The sequence below is a fragment of the Carassius carassius genome, chromosome 17 (assembly GCF_963082965.1).
Source record: "Carassius carassius chromosome 17, fCarCar2.1, whole genome shotgun sequence".
Lineage (NCBI taxonomy): Eukaryota > Metazoa > Chordata > Actinopteri > Cypriniformes > Cyprinidae > Carassius > Carassius carassius.
In genome coordinates, this window is record NC_081771.1 from 7480221 (window position 1) to 7502806 (window position 22586).

At 37.5% G+C, this 22586-nt stretch overlaps 1 pseudogene; it reads left to right on the plus strand.

The window, feature by feature from the left end:
- The window catches only part of LOC132091027 (protein SHQ1 homolog), a 34844-nt pseudogene extending 26994 nt beyond the window's left edge, over positions 1-7850 (plus strand).
- The last annotated feature ends 14736 nt before the right edge of the window (positions 7851-22586 follow it).

The window sequence follows — 22586 nt, forward strand, 5'->3', positions numbered from 1 at the left end:
ACACAAAGCTATGATATATCTTCAGAAGACTTCTAGGAAGTCAAATGGATTTTCTTGTTGGAGTTTGACAGTCCTTGTAGATATAAAATGATTTTGAATTTGTTGTGTTGTGAACTTCAACGAGGATGAGTAAATAATGATACACACTAAGCTTCTATCTTTTTGTTATTAATTAAAATGCATTTTTATTTTATTTAGTTAAGCAATTTGGTTTGTTTACAAACTTCTAGTGAACTTCTGATTGTTAACAGGAATGTTTAACATTTAGAAATGAAAACAGACCGATGAAATTGCTTCCTTTTGTTCGTATCCGGAGGTTTAAATTTGTTGAAAACAACAGACTTGGAGGAGACAAAGAAAAGCACATTTGTGTTAACAAATATTTGGTATGGAATGATCTCATAGCTCTAGAGAGACTAAAATCATACAAAATTTAGCCTACAGACATTAGCTAAGTTGCAAAACTTCCATACAATATATACTTTCATCAACTGTTAACCAAGTCAGCAACTCCAAAATCTGCAGTCAATTACGGTCAGTGCAGATGAACTTCAGTTACACATTTCAGCGAGGCTTCAGTGTGTGGCATTGATGCCGAGCTCTGATATTCAGTGCCAGACTACCGGAGACCACTGGCATTTCTTATCATTTCTTCCCCTCCCATCCAGCATTCAGAATCACTCCAGTGAGTCCACTCTTCACCCAATTCAGAAAACAGAAAAGATAAGGTGTAACTTACTGTGTTTCACTAAGTGCAATGGCACTGTTATCTGACAGAGCCTTGATTTCCATTTTCCCTTTGTGTTCAAACTCCTTAATTGGGTCAGTTGGATTCCGAACGGCAACCATGGCAACCTGTTAAAGGTGAGCTTAAGGGTTTATCTTTTGACAGGATGAGAAAGTTGCTTTCTCTGACATTGAGAAATGACACATTGTCAGAGTATTGACGCTCAGCCAAGTGTTTCTCTCCAGGGACTCAAGCCCCTGGCTTGAGGGTAAGGAGGCCTCCAGGGGCCACATGGGTCAGGGGTTTCCTAATGCTTTGTGGTCAGTTGCCCCAGAGTGGACGTTACTGTTGTCAATTAGTGTTAAATCACGAAAGAGTAAAGAGGTGTGGGAAACTGTTTTCACTTCTTGCTTCAGTAGCTAAGTGAAATGTGAAACCCCCCTCTAGCATTGAAGGAAATCAGGCTTAAAATATCTGGGTTTGGTGTGTGTGCATGTTAATAGCGCTGTTTAGATTATTAAGGATTGCTGTCACTTCAGTTTGGGTGATTTTGAATTTGATTGTGATCTTTTTGGTTTTGTTCTCTAACTTTTCACTTGCTCGCCACCCGATTCGAGAGTTTTACTTCTGGTCATAGTGATCAGCTTTTGTGTTGTTTGGGAAAAGACTGCATGCTGATTATGAAAAGGAATTATTAATGATGTTGGACTGGACTGACAGTTTTAGGACTTATTTAAGTATTTTGCTTACCCATGCCAATGTAGAAATACCTGCAGGGGTATTTTCCACCCAAACTCTGAATTTGATTACAATTGAATATCAATAGAGTTAATAATGATATTAATGATAGTCTAATAATGAACTCATGTTTAAGTACTCCTTAACCATATGCATTTTCTTTTAATAGTTTTATTTTGATGACAATTAGGTAATTATCATTCTTCATCACAAACCACTATTTTCATTATGAAATAATGCATATAATAATTAATATTATTTTATTTTATTATTTAAGCTTAAAATATAATTTCGAACTTTTCTGTTGCATAGTAAGCATACATGGATGCCATGTAAAATTGTGAATTATTAAAGCATTGAAAATATTTATTTATAATTACCAAATGAGTAGCGTTTTGGTGGTCATGTGAACCTTATTTGTTAAACCGATATCAACAAAACAAAAATGTGAATTTCTTTAGTTGCACATTTTTTTTTGTGAGCAGAAGTACAGATTTGATTTGTTATTATTTATTGATTTTGCTGAAACATTTAAACAAGAGTCTTACATTGTTTGTTATATGAGTTCTATGACAGGAAAGTCCTGAACAATTATACTATCCATTCTCTGTCATAGTTTTTTGAATGCGTGAGATACAGAGAGAGAGGGAGGGAGGGAGGGAGGATTTAAGTGTCCCGCTGGTGTGAGGAAAGTGATCCTGGTCTTAGAGCTCACACAGATAAGTGGATCATATTCCCTCTCAGTGTGTGGTTTAGCGGCATTTGAACACTTCGGCTCGTACAGTCAGTGTGTGAGCAGTGACTGTGCTGTCTCTCCTTCCAGTGTCCAAGAATCCTCTATTCTTGTAATATGAAAAGGGCTGACTGAAGCAATGGCACAATTTCGTAAAATGTATACCTAGAATACACCGCAAGTCATTTTGAATGAAAAATCAATGAATGCAAATGTAGTAAGGGCTTGACTGAAATGTGTTAAATGAATAATTTACTTAGTTTGCATGACACTGCGAATCTGTGACAATGCCATTTTAAATGTTCTTGAAGACTAATTTTCTCATTGAAAAGTCAGAGGTATATTTCATCCTTGCGTGTCCTTGATTTGTGTATCTTAAGGGCTTAATGTAGACACAGCTCGAGAGCTTTGTTTGAAGTAGACGAGTAATTCACCGCAGGTTCACCCCGTCTCTCTAGACATAAAGTCTCTACTATTTTCTCAAGCTGCCTCTAGTGTGTCTTTGTTGTGGAAAGCTTGTTTTTATTTCCCCCTTCTCCCAACCTTGAAAGCCCCCCCTTCTTGGTTAATTAAGGCGAACCACAACAGTGCCATCGTAATGACTGAATTGTGTACAACATTATCCTTCGCCCCAAAAGGGGCCATTGTTTCCACCGCAAGTGCGCATTCTCTCACTGCAGAAGTGAAGAAGGAGATGGAGAGAGGGAGACGGAGACGGAGAAAACAAGCAAGCCTCTTCAATGCTAACTCAATAATGACTTCCCACGGGGAGAAAACGAATATGGCAAATGTTTGAAGCACCGCCGCTACTGCTACGGGACTTCCACCAACCGCATTACTCCAGGAAGTGTCTAATAGTTTTATGGACCTTTTTTCTTCTGAGAGCACATGGTGTTTTTTTTTTGTTCTATCTTTTGAAGCTACTGTAGTCATATGATTTTCTTTGATGGTAAATTCTTTAAAGCTGAAAATAGAACAAATTGTAAATGGATTTGTTAGTAAACATAATCACATTGACCCCTTATGCTGTTTGAAGACTTGCTTTTTGTTACTTTTTTACTTTTGTTTCATTTTATTAACATGGAATGTTGGGACAAATGTACAGTTGTGGCCAAAAGTTTTGAGAATTACATAAATATTAGTTTTCAAAAAGTTTGCTGCTAAACTGCTTTTAGATCTTTGTTTCAGTTGTTTCTGTGATGTACTGAAATATAATTACAAGCACTTCATACGTTTCAAAGGCTTATATCGACAATTACATGACATTTATGCAAAGAGTCAGTATTTGCAGTGTTGGCCGTTCATTTTCAGGACCTCTGCAATTCGACTGGGCATCCTGTCATTAGTGGGTTTTTGTTGGTCCACCCGCCTCTTGAGGATTGACCACAAGTTCTCAATGGGATTAAGATCTGGGGAGTTTCCAGGCCATGGACCCAAAATTTCAACATTCTGGTCCCCGAGCCACTTAGTTATCACTTTTGCCTTATGGCACGGTGCTCCATCGTGCTGGAAAATGCATTGTTCTTCACCAAACTGTTGTTGGATTGTTGGAAGAAGTTGCTGTTGGAGGGTGTTTTGGTACCATTCTTTATTCATGGCTGTGTTTTTGGCCGAAATTGTGAGTGAGCCCACTCCCTTAGATGAGAAGCAACCCCACACATGAATGGTGTCAGGATGCTTTACTGTTGGCATGACACAGGACTGATGGTAGCGCTCACCTTTTCTTCTCCGGACAAGCCTTTTTCCAGATGACCCAAACAATCGGAAAGGGGCTTCATCGGAGAATATGACTTTGCCCCAGTCCTCAGCAGTCCATTCACTATAATTTTTGCAGAAGATCAATCTGTCCCTGATGTTTTTTTTTGGAGAGAAGTGGCTTCTTTGCTGCCCTTCTTGACACCAGGCCATCTTCCAAAAGTCTTGGCCTCACTGTGCGTGCAGATGCACTCACACCTGCCTGCTGCCATTCCTGAGAAAGCTCTGCACTGGTGGCACTCCGATCCCGCAGCTGAATCCTCTTTAGGAGACCATCCTGGCGCTTGCTGGACTTTCTTGGACACCCTGAAGCCTTCTTTACAAGAATTGAACCTCTTTCCTTGAAGTTCCTGATGATCCTATAAATTGTTGATTTAGGTGCAATCTTAGTAGCCACAATATCCTTGCCTGTGAAGCCATTTTTATGCAACGCAATGATGGCTGCACGCGTTTCTTTGCAGGTCACCATGGTTAACAATGGAAGAACAATGATTTCAAGCATCACCCTCCTTTTAACATGTCAAGTCTGCCATTCTAACCCAATCAGCCTGACATAATGATCTCCAGCCTTGTGCTCGTCAACATTCTCACCTGAGTTAACAAGACGATTACTGAAATGATTTCAGCAGCTCCTTTAATGACAGCAATGAAATGCAGTGGAGAGGTTTTTTTGGGATTAAGTTAAATTTTCATGGCAAAGAAGGACTATGCAATTCATCTGATCACTCTTAATAACATTCTGGAGTATATGCAAATTGCTATTATAAAAACTTAAGCAGCAACTTTTCCAATTTCCAGTATTTATGTAATTCTCAAAACTTTTGGTCACGACTGTATGTGCGAGTGTGCTGTGAATATTGAGAAACTCATCAGTCATTATTCCATTCTTTAGTGAGACATGATCCAGATGCTGATTTGCTGAATATTTTTGTGGAAACTGTGAGACAGGATTTTATGAGATTCTTTGAATAAAAAAGTTCTTTACTGCTACTTTTGATTAATTTAACGCTTAATTGCTGAAAAATAGTATTAATTTCTAAAAATAAAAACGGTGTATGTCTAGGAAACAACAGATATTTGCTGATCATTCACTGATGATTTACTGAAATGATTCATAAGCACTTTTTGTTTAGCTAAGCTTTATAAAAAATATATATATATAAAAAGCAGGCCACTCCCCTGTTAAGAAAACATACTTCCTATTTAAATTACTCAAGACGTATTTATCAGTGACATCTGTGGTATTTTAAGGACGTGTGGTATTCTCAAAATATAATTCATAGCACCTTCAAGGCCTGTATGAGTCATTTTTCTTGTAGAGTCTCTGAAATGCGCCCAACTGGTTTTGCTTCTTCATCCAACCATGACTTTTCCTCGACATATCACAGAATGCCTCTTTATCTCAGATAAGCATTTTCTGAAGGCGCCGAGCATACTTGTGAGTAAAGAGTTGTGTACACAGTATCCTCCTGAGACCGCAGCACTGCTCTCCTGCTAGGAATCCCTGTCTGCCGGCGGTGCGGGACATCATTAGGCCTGCGCCCTGATAACGAGGCATCTTGGTTCTCAGCGGTGGGTTAATTGAAGCACAGAGAATGGCGACGCACGTCAATAGAGACAGGGCAGCTCAGACATGCATGCTTTATCCTTTTTGTGAATGACCATGACCTCAAAACCGTCAGGGAGCGTGACACCACCCCCCCCCCCCCCCCCCCCCCGTTCGCTCGCTAATCACCATGGTGATGAAGGATTTGACCAGCTCGCAACTCTGTATAGTGGCCACTTGAGTTTTGGCAGCACCCGGTCGCAATTGCTACATGAATAATGTATGCCTCTAGGCCCCTTGTAGTACTGGGATCTTTGCATTGAGTGTATTGGTGCAATATTTTTTTTTCCCTGGTGAATTCTTTGTCAGGTTGATTTGCATATTGCTTATCCCCAGGGTAACTTTGTGGCAGCATGCGATATTAGTGAAACGCAGATTGATGTATTTATTTTAGTGTCCAGACGTTTAATATTGCGTGTATTACATATATTGTGCGTGATTCACATAAGATCAGTCTGTCTTAGTAAAAAAAGAAAAAAGGTATGAGTAGTAATCATAATAAATTATATGTGTGCATATATATTTATTTATTTATTTATGTAGGCTATTTAAAATGAAAAATTTTGTCATTAATCACTTACCCCATGTCGTTCCAAACCCGTAAAAGCTTTGTTCGTCTTTGGAAACACAATTTAAGATATTTTGGATGAAAACCAGTAGGCTTGAGACTGTCCCATAGACTGCCAAGTAAATAACACTGTCAAGGTCCAGGAAAGTATGAAAAGCATCGTCAGAATAGTCCATCTGCCATCAGTAATTTAACTGTAACGTTATGAAGCGATGGGAAAACTTTTTGTACACAAAGAAAACAAAAATAACGACTGTATTCAACAATTCCTTTTTTCCGTGTCTCTCCAAATCAGCATAGCACCATTTTGACAAATCTGAGCTGTACGCAGATGGCGTATGGTCCTCTGTATCAGCCGCACTACAAGGATACGTTTTTTACGTGTATTTATGCTTTGGTTTGAAAGCAAACAACGTATCGGCACAGCGCGGAGCGTACGGCATCTGCGTACAGCTCAGATTTGTCAAAATGTCAAACTGCCCTTAAGTACTACTTTGAAACTTTTATGGGTAAATAAGGCACACAGTTGTCTTTTTGAGGGTACTGCCCCAGGGACAAGGTGTACAAAAAAAAAGAAATAAAGAATCATACAAGTATGAGTATGTGTTAAGAACCTTTCGATCTTTAATGTATATGGACAATGAGCCACTTAAATGCAAAAGTCCAGTCATAAATACCTTTAATAAACTCAATTGAATGTTGTTGTTGTTTTTTTTCACCAGATCCAAACATTTGCTTGCACTTGCTGAATCCCTACATAATGCCAGACTGCAGAAGAACCATCTAGCCCTGGAGCTGGAGATACTCGAACAAGCTGCTGAACTTTCGGTTAAGGAGGAAGCAGAAGAAGAGGAGGAAGACTCAAGCAGTGGTAGTGACTCTGAAGATGAAGAAGAGAGTGAGGAAAAGCAGCCCAAAGAAACACAACCTGAAGAAAAGACAGATATAACCAAACAGGACTCTGAGGTGAGCTTAAAGTAGATGGTGTGACTGAAGCTTCCCTCTTCCGTGCTGAGCTCCAGCGTGGCGGTGGAGAGCCGCAACAGCCCAGATGGTTGATTGAGGAGCTGGGAGAGAGGCTGGAGGCGGGGCTGACGATTCAAGAGGATGTGCCTCGGGAAAGACGCTCTATTAGCGGCAGTAACACAGAGGGAGAGGGAGAGAGATAGAGCGAGGGAGACCGTTACCATCAGTGTGCAGCTGAGACGAAAAGAGATGCCATGAAAGCAGCAACCAGAAGAGAGCTACTTGATCCGTGCCTTCAGAGGATTCCACTGAATATCATAAGCATTGATGAACTGGACAGTGACAATGATGGAGACCTACTTCTTACGGTGGGAAAAGAAGGACCTCAGTGGGCACATTATTGCTTGGACATTACGATTCCTTCACTCTAAGACTAACGGATGTATCCTTAATTTCAGTCAAGGAACTTGTGCTTTTTCATGGATTTATGTTGTGAAAAATGACTGATTTTATTTGTGGCATTGTCGTAATTGCTTGATTCACAGTATTAAATAAATACGACGTTTTTCCATTGTACATTTATGTCATTCTGGGTAGTTTTATAATATTATTTTTTGTAGTATTTTTTTGCAAATCAAATTATTCACAAAAGTTTAGTGTTATTGATTATTAGCACTTAATATCAGTAATAAGATACCATTTTTATTATATACATAATTATTTGAAAGGTATGTACTTTAAACAAAAATAAATTTTGTATATATATATATATATATATATATATATATATATATATTTTTTTTTTTTTTAGGTGCAACAAATAGTGCATTCCTTTTTGTTCTAGTTAAAAGCTTCCTCTGCAAAACAACACGTCAGCAAGTCTTGTTTAAATATAAAGTGTTGTCTTCAAAATAATAGCCATTCAAGGCAAATGTCTCCATTCCTGTGGCATTTCACAGAGATTTTCGGGTTTCTTTATCTGTATGAACTGATCTTTTGCAGTGAGTTTCTGCAGTGTGATGCTGCTGTTATTTACATGCATCCTGTTTGCGGTAAAGCGCGATCCATCGCCTATCAGTCCTCTACTCTGATGAGTGTCAGATTAGCATGGTTGGGTTGCACGTTGTCATTTCCTTGGAAGTCAAGGAGTAGGAGGTGGTCGTTTGACGATAGCAGAAGAAAATGGGGGTTTATCAACAGGAAATGTTAGTAACAGCCCTCTTTTCCGAAAAATGTTCTGTTACCATCCTGCTAGCATGATAACTAAAGACATGTATTGTTAGGTGCACGTTTAGTTTTTTTCTTTTTTCATTTGTTCTGCTAAATAGTTTTGTGCTTCTAAACTTGTACTATTTTAGCATATTTGCAATATTAAGTTCTTAAAAGTCATTTTATAATGTTTTAAATGTATATACTCTGTATGTATGCATGTGTGTGAATATATATATATATATATATATATATATATATATGAATATAAATAAAATTATTAGAATTTTTTTTTTTACTTAAGATTATTGTTATCCAAGTCCAAATTTGCATGGCAGAACAGCCTCACTTGCACCAGTTTTGATTGCAGTTGATTTGATTGATTGGCGCTGAATAGAGGAGTCTGGTGAAAACAGTTCAATATTGCGGAGAGTCGAGATAACAAACAGGGAAGCACTTGTCAAACAGATAGAGATGGGGAACTGTGTAATGTGCAAGTGGATATTGAGGAGATAAGGTGTTAAGATTCCACCTCCATCCTTTCAGAAAACACACGGCATTTAACTGACTGCAGTCAGCAAACACGCCTCAATTTAACAGACATTTGTCTACTAAGGAGCTTTAAAATAAAGCAACAACCAATACAATCTATGTTTAGGGGTGAAATGTCATACTTTCAACAACAAAAAAAATTTAAACGCTTTCATACAACTCAAATTGTATCTAATTCTCTAAAATAGTTACATTTGAGATTGGGTTGCAACAACTTTGAAGGAGGTAATGATTTCACATTAAACATGCAAAGTTATTAAGGAAAGAGCCTTTCTAAAATTGTGCAAATTGTTAATTTCAAGTAATGTAAATTTTAGAAAATAATGCAATATTTGACACTGGGAAACAGAGAGTTTGAAATTGAACTTCTTGACATTTTTGTCCTTCTCTTGTCAAAGTGGGGCCACTGGCATTACAGGAAAGAAGCAATCCACACAATCACATTAATATTAAATTAAATTAAAAATTAAGTTTATGCATTTAGCAGACGCTTTTATCCAAAACGACTTACAGTGCACTCAGGCTATCAATTTGTAGCTATTATGTGTTCCCAGGGAATCGAACCCCCAACCTTGATACCGCAATGCTCTACCACTTGAGCTACAGGAACACTAATATCTGGCTTTATTCTGATATGTAACTCTCAGTAATTCAGTGGATAAAATTAAGCCCCATTGTACGTTTTTGTCCCTGTCTATGGATTTTCTGCTCAGAAATACGTCTAAGTACAGAAGTAGAATAGCTGATGAATGCCATTTCACTTTAACTTTGTCATTGACAGTCTGGTAGCTGTTAAAGTGAGGAGCACCTTGGATGAAATGCTGTTTTAGGCCATGTGTTCCTGTTGGCTGTCTCCCCTGTTCACTCTCTGCCTCTGATATCTTGGAGACAGACGCTGTCTCTGTCTGTAACTACAGCTCTTTATTTTTTGTCTATCTCCCTATCGCTCAGTCTACCTTGCTCCTCACAGTTCTCTTTTTTGTATTTTCTCTCTTTTCCTGTCTCAGTGTGTTGAGGATAGATGATGTCGTTAAAGTAGTTGCCTCCAAGTGGGACCGACCGGGCTCTCCAGCAGCACCTTGGGAGCCTAATCATTTGCCGACCTCTATCAAACCCTCCTCCTTCATCCCTCCATCTTTTATTCTCACTTCATTGCTCAGTAGCTTGTGGGAGCCCACAGGCTGTAGCTGCCTCTCCCCTCTGGGGTCCAACATTGATTAAGTGACACTCTGTTGAATTGCCGTTTTTCATGGTAAAGAGGTGCCTATATTTCCCATTATGATGCCTACCCCTGGGAGCAGGACTGGTGCTTCACACCGTATGCTGGCTTGAGCGTTTTACAGCCAAGTTTTTAATAGGTTACACCTGCAGCTAAAGGGACATTTGTGCCTTTTAAATGTATTCAGCTGACAAAACTGGATGAATGCAGCCATGTTTCAAGAGGCTTTTCTTCCCTGCATCCTCTGCAGTGTGCAGTAATTACAAACAGCTCTGACTCTCTGCTGTAAGCTGCTCATTAAAGTCCAGCTACATCTCAATTTTTAACTGTTGTTTGTGCATATTGCCAGGAAAGCTCATAACAGTGAGTGACCAAATTAGCTTTGCTGGTATCTTGTTGCTCAAATCAAACTTTAACAGCTCATAAATGTATGAACATGGTACTAATATTTCCAGTTGTCAACATTCTCAAAGGTGTCATTTTGACACCAACTGCAATTGCAAAAATGATTAGATGTGAAAATATGAGGCATGATTTCCCATACCAGTACAAAACCACCATGCAGCTAATTTTTAAGATTTCACTGGTCATTAATACATGAAGTGTGAACTTTTCTTGGCAGGTGACTGCATGATTGAGCTAACCAATGAAATCGGTTGTGGGGCGGGGTTTTACGCTGAACTGGCTTGGGAGGAAAATCACATAAATGCGAGTGGTTTCTCTCTGTGCAATGTTGCTACCACAAAACTATCCTTCTGGGAGGTTGCTAGGCATTTCAAAGTCAAAAGAGTCCACAACTAAAGGCTTAGTATAACTATAAAGCTTAGTTTTAAGCTGTATGTTTCATTCACTAAAAAGTAATTCATTTGGAAATCAGACTACACTGCTCAAGCTCTGTTTTTGATTACCTAAAAAGAGCTCACTTATAAGACAAACTTTTCATCTACATTTAGCAGGAAACAAGTTCCATTGTGTATTGTCAGTAGTGTAGTGATATATTGGGTTGCAAAGGTGTGGAAGATTTGCAGTAAATGAAAAAAAAATCTGAAAGTTTCTAAACGCTTCCAAAAACGCCTGTATATTTTCTAAATATTGTAGAATGTTTAATTTCAGCTAAATTTCACAGGCAACAAGGTCCACTGTGTATTGTTGTGTATAGGGTTACAAAGGGGTGGGAAATTTCACTTCCAAAAAAAATCCTGATAAGTTTCCAAAATTCCTGGAATGTTTCTTGAAATTTACCAGAAAAGTTCCACCTCTTTGCAGCGCTAGAGATGTATGAAGCACAGCCAACAAAGAAGTCACTTTCATGCCAAGCGACTTTCTGTTGGTCAACATGGCAAAATCACAAAACTGAGTTCTGTGTTGCAATGTTCCACAATGTGCACTTGAGACAGACAGAACCCAATGCCACGCGCCTCCAGAATTTAGAATTTAGAAATTATTGGGAATAAGAAACATTTCTTGGGTCTCACTCTCAGCCCTACTTTTTGGTAGCGTAACTTATGTGGTTGTACGTTAAACCTGGACAGGATAACATATTGTAATCCTTCATAGTTTACCATTAAAGGAGAGATTCTGTGCTCTGCTGTCAGATGTCATTACATTAGGCTGGTGAAATCTGTGAGACACATTGCCTCAAACTGTCCTGACCTGCACTTGGTTTACTACTGACAGAACAAGGACAATGTGTTCACCCCCACACACAGGATCCCCCTGTGTGCCATACTAATAGAAAACTTAATCTCTTTTCCTTTTAAGTGGTGCGATTCCGGTGCTTGAGCACATGAATAACCCTAAAGGAGAAATGAATCTCTTCCTCTCTGGGGCCTGGCTTCTCCAGTGACCGTGCAAGTAAGGTTTCTTTTGTGCCGTGTCTCCATTTCTGTCTCTCTCTGATAGTCTGTTTAATCTTTGTCTCCTCATTTGTCAATCTCAGGGATGCAATGAACCTTCATTTGTTACTTCAGTAGAGAAAGAGCAAATCCTGTTCTTTGGACTTGCAAGAAAAAGTCCTTGTGATGTCTCACGTTATGGATGCTTTTGCTCTCTTTCACATGACAACTAGAGCGAAAAGCTTAAACCAGCCAATCTGTAGAGTGCTACAGAGGCCCACAGAGAGTGCTTGCATCAACAGTTCCCACATAACAAGCTTCCGGATGCACTCTAATTGGCATAAGCAGCATCCGTTAAATCGCTCCTGTTAAACTGAGAAATTAAAGTAGTACGTGCCTGAGATTGTGTGTAAAATCACTCCTCGCTCGCAGCAGACGTTTGCTATTAGCCTACCTAATGGAAACTATTACCCCTCCCTATCTAACAAGGTTGATGTTTGGTACACTAGTGTATGTTAGAGAGAGAGAGTGAGTATAAACCATTGTCCCATCGTTAGCACTCGGATTGCAAAGGCACTTTACGCTGCGCTGAATCTCGCGCTGTATAGATTTACTCCCAAGGCTACGGTAACAATTAGCCGAGGTGTCAAGTTCAAGTAGCTTGACTCTAATGTGAATATACTCCCTTTGTTTACTCCATTGAAGGTATTTCCAGGCTAAAAAGGGCCAGAGGCTTCTTTCTTAGATTCATTCAACTTTTCAAGAGTGCCATGTTTGTGTAAAAACTTCATAAGGCAGCGTAGCAAAGCGTAGTTTTCTAAATTCAAGCTGAAAGTTCTCATCACAGAGCTTTCTTAAACACACCATAGATGTTGACTTTGAAGAACTGCTGCTTTGAGAAAAGCCGCAGTCCCTTATTTGTTTTCCATTTGAAACAAAAGTCAGAGATTATTAATATTTTAGCGCAAGTTGCTGTTGGAAGAGACTTGGGGAATTGGAAGCCACAAAGGCAGCGAGCCAATCTGTCGAAGCACTTCTTTCCATAAGTTGAGGCAACAGCAGTGGAGAGCATCGTTTCATTTAGTTTTATAGATGTTTAATTCTGAAGCATATTTGTCTTTAGTCCAGGTGCACGAGGATGTACCAAATAGTAGGGCTGTCAGTCATTTAAAAAATACCATATTACATGTGTACATACACTTCCGTTCAAAAGTTTAGGGTCAGTAAGATTTATGTTCTCAATTTTTTAAAATACTTTTCTTGTTTGGACGAGGGCTGCATTTATTTGGTCTAAAATACAGTAAACGTATGACATTTTATTACAATTTAAATTAACTGTTTATATATATATATTATTCCAATCTTCAAAATCTAAAGTTCCTTCAGAAATCACTCTAATTACACACATTTGGTGCTCAAGAAACATTTCTTATTATTATCATCACCGTTGTGGAAACCCAGATACTCTTTTTAGGGGAAGAAAAAAAACACAATAGAAACTTATAATACATTTTTATAACAATGAACTGTCATTTTGAAACAATTTAATTGGATCTTTGCTGATTAAAGAATTAATTTCTCTCAGAAAAAAAATACAAAAAATAAATATATATATATATTACTGACCCAAGTCAGTATATTAAATTGATCATAACTGATGCAGTACACTATATATTCTGTAGCTTAAAATACTCAGATGGTAGGAAGTTCACTTGTGAAATTTTTTTAAGAGTCTGTTTGATCATGTTATTATAATATATTTATATATGTAACTATATATATATATATATATATATATATATATATATATATGTGTGTGTGTGTGTGTGTGTGTGTGTGTAACTAATCACAATAAATCAACTTGTTAAACTGAACACTGTTGTTCTGTGTTCTGCACATGAACTTTTTTCTGACCACTTCAGAGTTCCATACTTCTGAACATTTGTCTAAACTTTTTTTAAACGAGTTTTGCATCAATGCATTATAGTGAGACACTTTAACCTATCAGCTAAGGAAAAAAGTTCAAAAAAGTCAAAGCAACACTTGCTCTCCCCTTAAGTCCTAAACAAATCATACTGTGGAAAAACAGCTAAAGGCTGCCTCAACCACCTTCGAACTTCCTACTCTGAGCTCTTAGCGTTTCAGTGAATGTTGTTTGACTAGCATTCCACCTTGTTTTGTTTGTTTGTAATTTTATAAGCTCTTGTTACCTTGCACAGCGCTTAGCATTGATAAAGTCAGGCGTCCTTTCACTCCAACCACTGTCTTTGTGTTCATAGTTTGCAAGGTTTTGAGTCTGTCACATGCTTGACTTAGTGTCTTTTCTCTTATTCCACACACACACACACACACACACACACACACAGAGAGAGAGTGGTCCAGTACCCCTTGGGATATAGTGTAGAGAGACAGATTTCCTTACATGTGCATGGCTGAATGTGTTAGCTTGTCACCCCCTAGACTGCCCTCTGTGACTCTCACTGCCTGAGTGGTGTGTGTTACAACTGCACACTCGTACACGCACATACACACACACCAGAATGATGGCAGTAATGTGCATAGACAGAAACAGGAAGTGATGGCCAAGCCAACACACACACAAAACATGCTAGCACTGTTACAAAACTTATTGTGTAATGCCTTGTTGGTATATAGCATCCTAACTTTAATGCAGCTAATATTTTTTTTTACAAACCACTTGACTAATAAATGACTAATATAGTATGCTTTACTTTTGTCATTCTTTCTGCTATATATATATACTGTCCCTATTTAAATAAATAAAAAGAGTGTAGAATTTGTTTTAAACATATATTGCTAATGTACATTACCACTCAAAGGTTTGGGGTCGGTACGATTTTTGCAAGTGCATCTCAATAAATTAAAATGTTGTGGAAAAGTTCATTTATTTCAGTAATTCAACTAAAATTGTGAGACTCGTGTATTAAATAAATTCAATACACACAGACTGAAGTAGTTTAAGTCTTTGGTTCTTTTAATTGTGATGATTTTGGCTCACATTTAACAAAAACCCACCAATTCACTATCTCAACAATTTAGAATACTTCATAAGACCAATAAAAAAACATTTTTAGTGAACTGTTGACCTTCTGTATGTTAATTTACTGTACATGTACTCAATACTTGGTAGGGTTCCTTTTGCTTCAATTATTGCCTCAATTCAGCGTGGCATGGAGGTGATCAGTTTGTGACACTGCTGAGGTGGTCTGGAAGCCCAGGTTTCTTTGACAGTGGCCTTCAGCTCATCTGCATTGTTTGGTCTCTTGTTTCTCATTTTCCTCTTGACAATACCCCATAGATTCTCTCTGGGGTTCAGGTCTGGTGAGTTTGCTGGCCAGTCAAGCACACCAACACCATGGTCATTTAACCAACTTTTGGTGCTTTTGGCAGTGTGGGCAGGTGCCAAATCCTGCTGGAAAATGAAATCATCATCTTCAAAATCTGGTCAGCAGAAGGAAGCATGAAGTGCTCCAAAATTTTGATTGTGCTTGACAATCCTCATTAGGCTCGGTTCTCTTGGTTGGTTGTGCATATTTTTCTTCCACACTTTTCCTTCCACCCAACTTTCTGTTAACATGCTTGGATACAGCGCTCTGTGAACAGCCAGCTTCTTTGGCAATGAATGTTTGTGGCTTACCCTCCTTGTGAAGGGTGTCAGTGATTGTCTTCTGGACAACTGCCAGATCAGCAGTCTTATCCATGATTGTGTGAACCAAACTGAGAGACCATTTTGAAGGCTCAGGAAATTTTGCAGGTGTTATGAGATGATTAGCTGATTGGCATGTCACCATATTGTAATTTATTGAGATGCACCTGTATTATTATTATTATTTAAATAAATACATTTATTTAGCAAGGATGCAATAAATATGCTGTCTGGGTCTCTCCTTCTCTCTCCTTCCTATCTCAAGGATTCTTGGGATTGTCAAGGACTTCCCTCGCCTTGCCAATGCCACCAGAATCCTGTTGTTTGAAACTAGACACTGTGAACTTAATAAAAACCAGAGTCAGAGTCAATACCCAAACCTGGTCCATTCAAGTCTCCATAAAAACCAGATTGAGACCCAGTGGTATTGAGGTACACTACCGTTCAAAAGTATGCAGTAAGTAATTTTTTAAATAAATCAATACTTTTATTCAGCAAGAATTCATTAAATTGATCAAAAGTAACACTAAAGACATTTATAATTTCACAAAAGGATTTTATTTTATATAAGTGATGTTCAATAAAGTCATATATAAATAAATATTATAATATAATAATTTATTTATATTATATATAATATTATATTTTAGATTATTTACTAATAAATAATAATATATAAATAATATAAAAAAGTGTTATGGTTTCCACAAAAATATTAGGCAGCACAATGGTTTTTTCACACTGATAATAATATGAAATGTTTCTTGAACACTAAATCAGCACATGATTTCTGAAGGGTCATGTGACACTAAAAACTGCAGTAATCATTGGTGAAAATTTATTTTTATTTTACAATTATTTAACATTTTAATAATATTTAATAATATATTACTGTCAGCCTTTGAGGTGTAAAATATGTTGGCAGTGTAACATTCTTGTGGAATAAGTAACTCAGTACTTAGAAGTCAAGCCCTAGAAAATGTGTGTCAAGTGAGATAAGATGCTAATATACTTCAGTGGAATTTTTTGCTATTGGCTGCCATGTTCCTTCTTATGTAATCTCTGAATAGACTATTACAGTGTCCATTACACTCTCAAGGTGATTTCTGACTTTCGATCCTTTGGTGATTGCTTCACCCTGCTGACCTTGATATAGGGCTGAAACACTGTCTGTTCTTTGTTCAGTGTTTTTTCTTCTCAGGACTTCACAGGAGGAATGAAACTGTGTTATCTCAAATAAATGCAAAATAAACTAGCTGCACCCTCCCATTCCCAGATAAGAAAATGTGCTGAATTTGGAATTGCTTAAAACTGTGTTTAAAGGGATTGTTCACCTAAATATACAGATTCAGTCATCATTTACTCACCCTCAAGTTGTTCCAAACCTTTATGAGTTTATTTCTTCTGTTGTATGTCTTTCATACATTGTTACTTGATATGATACAATGTTGTATGGCAACATAATGCTTTATTGTACTCTGGCTTGACAGGACCTACGGCTGAGGCAAAAGGGTGTCTATTTCTTTCTAATCTATCCCGTCCATGAGTGTGTGTAACCTTAACATAGTCTAATCTGTTTCTGACACCAGATCAATAAACCGCCCACCCAAGTGCAATTCATCTGCTGTGGTTGGCCATGGACTTGTTCTTAGCTTCAGCACAAACCTCACCCACCGCACATCTGTATGGCATTAGCAACGCTGAGAGATTTACAAGCACTTTGTGAATCCTGCGAATGCAGCTGGGCAAGAAACGCTGCAAAGCTGAGTATACCTATAAATATGAAAAATCACATTTGGGATACTATCATATTGGATTTAAGTGCTTCACATGGCATTGATCCTAGATGGATTCTTCCTCAGCTAGCAGCAAGCATTTAAATCCATGATACTGTAGAGATGTCTAGGAAATAAGTGGCTTTGACTAAAATATAATAATAAGTATAATAATAAGTTCAAGTACCCTACCCTAATTTTCTGTTGACCACATATTTATCTTCAGGCTTAAACTATATTCAAGTCAGATGTGAATTAACTGTCTTTTTTTTTCAAGATTGTGCTGTTATATTGAAGTATACTTATGCCAGTCTGGTTTTCTGAATGTCTTATTAGATTTCATCACTGGTCACTCTCAATGTGTAGTTTTTTTTGGTTTTTTTTACTGTCTGATAAAAAGCTATGGTTGTCCAAACTGACTTTATAGCAACTTCTGTCTATTGCTGCCAGTCAATGCTTTCTTACAAGCTGCGGAGTGATGGCATTGACATGAATTAATGATAATGCATGGTAAAGATTGTTGACAGGTTAGAGAGTGTTTGCTCATGTTAAAGGAATAGTTCATTCTTCTGGAAATGTTATTATCCTCTGGCCATCCAAGATGTAGTTGAGTTTGTTTCTTCATCAGAACATATTTTGAATTAATTTAGCTTTACATCCACTAATGGATCCACTGCTGTGAATGGGTGCCGTCAGAATGAGAGTCCAAACAGCTGATGAAAACCTCACAGTCTGTAAATCAGTGCTCTGTGAAGTGAAAATATGTGTTGGTAAGAAGTCAATTTGTTATTAAGGTATTTTAACTTTATTTATAAACTTTTTTGATTATTTTGAACATTTTGGTCTCATCATTCAGATGAGATGACTTAACACTGCAGAAAGCAAAATTATGGATAGAGGACTAGCTTGAATGTTTTTTATTACAAACAAGCAGCTCTTTGCATCGCAAGAAATTAATTGATGGATTTGAGTCATGTGATGTTTTTATCAGCTGGATATCAATTAATATAATTTGGATTCTAATTTCTCTAAATCTATCTCGTCAACAAATTAATTAGCTTTTTTAAAGAATATATCCTATTAACATAAGAGAATCAGATACCAGTTCTTTCTTTAAAGAACTTTGAAAAAGTTATCCATGCATTTATTACTTCACAACTCAATTACTGCAATTCACTCTATTATCGATCAATCAATCATCTATCAGGCATCTTTAAATGGTACAAAATGCTGCAGCCAAGCTGCTGACTAGCAGTCGAAAATTTGCTCGTATCTCTCCCATTTTAACTTCTCTGCGTTGGCTACCAGTCAAACTGAGGATAGATTTTTAAATTGAAGTTTTTGTTTTTATAGCATTACAAGGCCTATTACCAAAATATCTTTCTGACATTTTACATTATCACAATCCTTCTAGGTCACTTAGATCAGACAGCCTTGGACTGCTCTCTGTGTGTAGATCGAGGTTAAAACATCGTGGAGACCGAGCTTTTGTGACAGTAGGCCCCAAACTCTGGAATAGCCTGCTGGTATCAATCCGAATGGTGTCCTCACTTTCCTCTTTTAAATCTAAACTTAAAACACATTTTTGCCTAGTGCGGGTTTCTAATTTTTTCTTTTATCTTAGTGTTTTCTTTTTTTGTTTGAGAGATTATAATTTGTATTGTATTTTTATTTGACTTCTATTATCTGTACAGCACTTTGGTCAACCCTGGGTTGTTTTTTAATGTGCTTTATAAATAAATAATGAATGAATGAATGAATTTTACCGATGCTGGACCGTGCCGTGCCGGCCACTTTTCCACTCTGAAAAGAACAGATTTGGCAGCAGCAGGGAATTGCCATGTGGTGTTTTCCTGCCACAGTTACATGGATCAATGCATAACGCATGACCTGCCCTGAGAGCATGTTTTATAGTTGAAGTGACTCGCTCCAGTGATCCTGCCATGACACAGCTCGCTCTCGTTCATCTCCATCTCAAAGCCAGCAGGGAAAGCTGCAGGCACTTTCATTTTAACAATGAACAAAATGAACAAAACTCTATATTCACTTTATACACTATATATATATATATATATATATATATATATATATATATATATATATATATATATATATATATACACAATACTGGTCAAAGGTTTGAAATCATTTTTTTTATTATGTTTTCCAAAGAAGTCTTATGATTAACATGGTTTCATTTATTTAAATTAAATTAAAATTACATTTAAAATAAATTAAATTAAATTTATGCATTTAGCAGACGCTTTTATCATAAGCGATTTACATTGCATTCAAGCTAACAATTTTCTCCTAACGTGTTCCCTGGGAATAACCCTATTTAACCCTATTTACAATATAACAGTAATATTGTGAAATGTTATTGCAATTTAAAACTACTTTCTATTTAATACATTTTAAAATGTCAAAGCAGCAGTTATATTTCATTGTAATAACATTTGTTTTTACTTCTATGTCTACATTCACTTAATATGCAACAACCCTAACTGTTGCATTAGCTTGCTATTTAATAATATTTCCAATTCTTTCTGATCTTACTTATTGCATTATATCATGCAATAAATCCGAGTAGCCAAACAACAGTCTTAATGACAGTAATTCCAGAGGTGGATGTTTTTGTTGTTGTTGCACTCTCTAGTAAGCTGTTGCATTCCATTGCAGCATGAGTAAGCGCATCATTCATTTGATGGAAACGCTGAACAGCTATAACAGGTTTAAAGCTGGAGTCCAATAGCAGAGCTGAACAGTTTAATGCATGAAGCATGCACACACACTGTGCCAAGAATCTCCTTATTGACGGGTAAGGGCAAACTCCAACCCCCAGCGAAGCTCGGCCAGGTGGATTAGCAAGTCAATGCTAACATCATGTGTGGGTAATCTTACTGCAGACACATGTGACCTTTGTTAATGATTTCACTCCAAGCTGCAGGTGGTGTTTCAATTACAGCCTAATGAACTCTCCTGAGGGGTGAGTGCTTGGCAAAGTAGTCACTCGCAAATGTGTGCTCTAATAGAAGTAGGTACTGCACTAATTTGCAATAGAAATAATACCACCCTTCACTGGGATCATGTACTGCTCTGGGCTGTGTAATTGAGCTCTGGCTCTTTTTGTCAATTTATATAGACAAATTGATCTCTTTCCTTCCTCAGTGGAAATAAAGCTCACATGTGTCTTATGATGTATGTTTATGCAAGGAATTTGTTATGCCCTTGTTCATTTTTAAGACCACACCATGATGGATCCAAATTAGAGTAATTTGTGAGAGTGATAATAGTCATTAATCACAGAATTTGGAAAGTAACTATAGTGTAAAAGACTTGAGAGAACTTGGGAAAGGTATCATTCTCAGAATGCAATTCTAGTTGCAGTTAAAATCAAATTAAATTGCGAGATAAAACTTGTGAGAAAGAAAGTCAGAATTCTCAGACATGAAACTAAAATGATCAGGTAGGATGTATGTGCAGAGTTGAAGGTGCTACACACAGCCAGAAACAGGCTTGTAATGGTTTGACAATATTTCCTCATTGTATTCTAACATTGATATATTGTTGCATAACCCTTACATTGTTCTTCTAGTCTTTACACTGTCCTCAGCTGTTTCAATAAACTCTTATTTTAAATTTCCAGTTCTGAATGTTGCAGTATGTTTTTTGTATTACCTCAAGGTCTTTAATCTCAAAAAGAAAGAAGATTTTGATTCCTCATGATATTAATCTTTTAAGTATTCTTCTTTGAAGGATTCCTTTGATTGCATCACAACATTCTCCCTGACACTTAAGCAATGATTTCATCATAAGGTATGGAGAACTTAATCAGAGCTGTAATCAGAAAACAGTATAGACGGTGTATGTTATGTGTACATTTTATGTGCTCATCCACAATATTTAGTAGACACGTATTAGGTTCATTAAAACAGGGCCACTTCAGGTCATTAGGTTTCTTTGAAAGTGCTTTTCTTGGAAAGCCTATATATGTTCCATGTGACATTAGCAACTTGCCTGAGGTTGCCTGCTTGATCAGTCTTTCAAACACAATAGCTTTAATGCCATCACGAGAGGTTTCTGCTTGTGATGAAATGTCACCCTGCTTGTTATTGAAGCCAAAAAAGCCTTGGTCTTCTCTCACCTCAGCAACAACCCCCTGCCATCTTACCTGATTCTCTCTCTCGCCTCATGTTCTGATGAAACACTCTCCATTATCCAATTCCACTTAACCTATTGTCCCCCATTCTCTGCCTTTCTCAGCCTCTGTCTCTGGCTTTAATGCATTTTCCCACCCACACCTCTCTGCTCCCCTCTCTCTCCCTCCTCTGCTTTTCTGAGTCTGACACTTATCACATGTAATAATATGAGTCTAATGTGAAGGTTTCTTGCCCTCTCAAACTGTTGCAGACACATCATAATGGAGCTTAGGGGTGTGGAGGAAAGTGATAAACACATAAAGCATCTTGTTCCTCTATTTCCCATGAGTGCCAGATGGATATTTTCTGATAATGTCAAGCATATGGGAAGAGAACAGGTATTAAGCATGTCAAAAAAATATCCAGAACTTCAGCATTGTCCATTTTTGTGCAGATCACGTATTGTGCAGGTTGTGTGCTTCACAACCAGCTGAGTCACCAGAAAGGAAAGGGGAGCAAGTAAACAAAGTGTCCTCTGAAGGTCCTCGGTTAAATGAATCAAGCACATGGGGGATTGATTGGCCAGTTGATTGCATTGCTCTCGTCAATGAACTAATCAGTCAAATTGAACAGGAACCCACTGTTACCTGGTGAGATTCTACCGCTTGGTTCAGTCTAAACATCATCCATATTAAGCTGAAGCCTTCTTAGCCATAGATGGCAAGCAAACGGAGGTCCTGCAGTCCGTTCACTGACCATCTAATGCAAACTGCACACAAAAACATGATTTTGTGAACCATTTAGATCTGAATTGAGAATGTCTTTTTAATAGAGTGCTGCAGCTGTCAAACCCTTAATTCTCCATGGGTTCCCTTGAGACTTTCATATGGGTTTTCATAATGGGGTTTCAATTCATGAGTAAAATAACTTGTCTGTGGTAAACATAATTTGACAATACTTGGATATTTTGTTATTGTATACATAAACTGCACACACCCACACTACATTCACTTGATGAAGTTACATATTGCATACATTTTTTTTTATAAATCTAAGAGAATTTGCATTTTCAGAATGATTGTGTGTAATTCAACCAA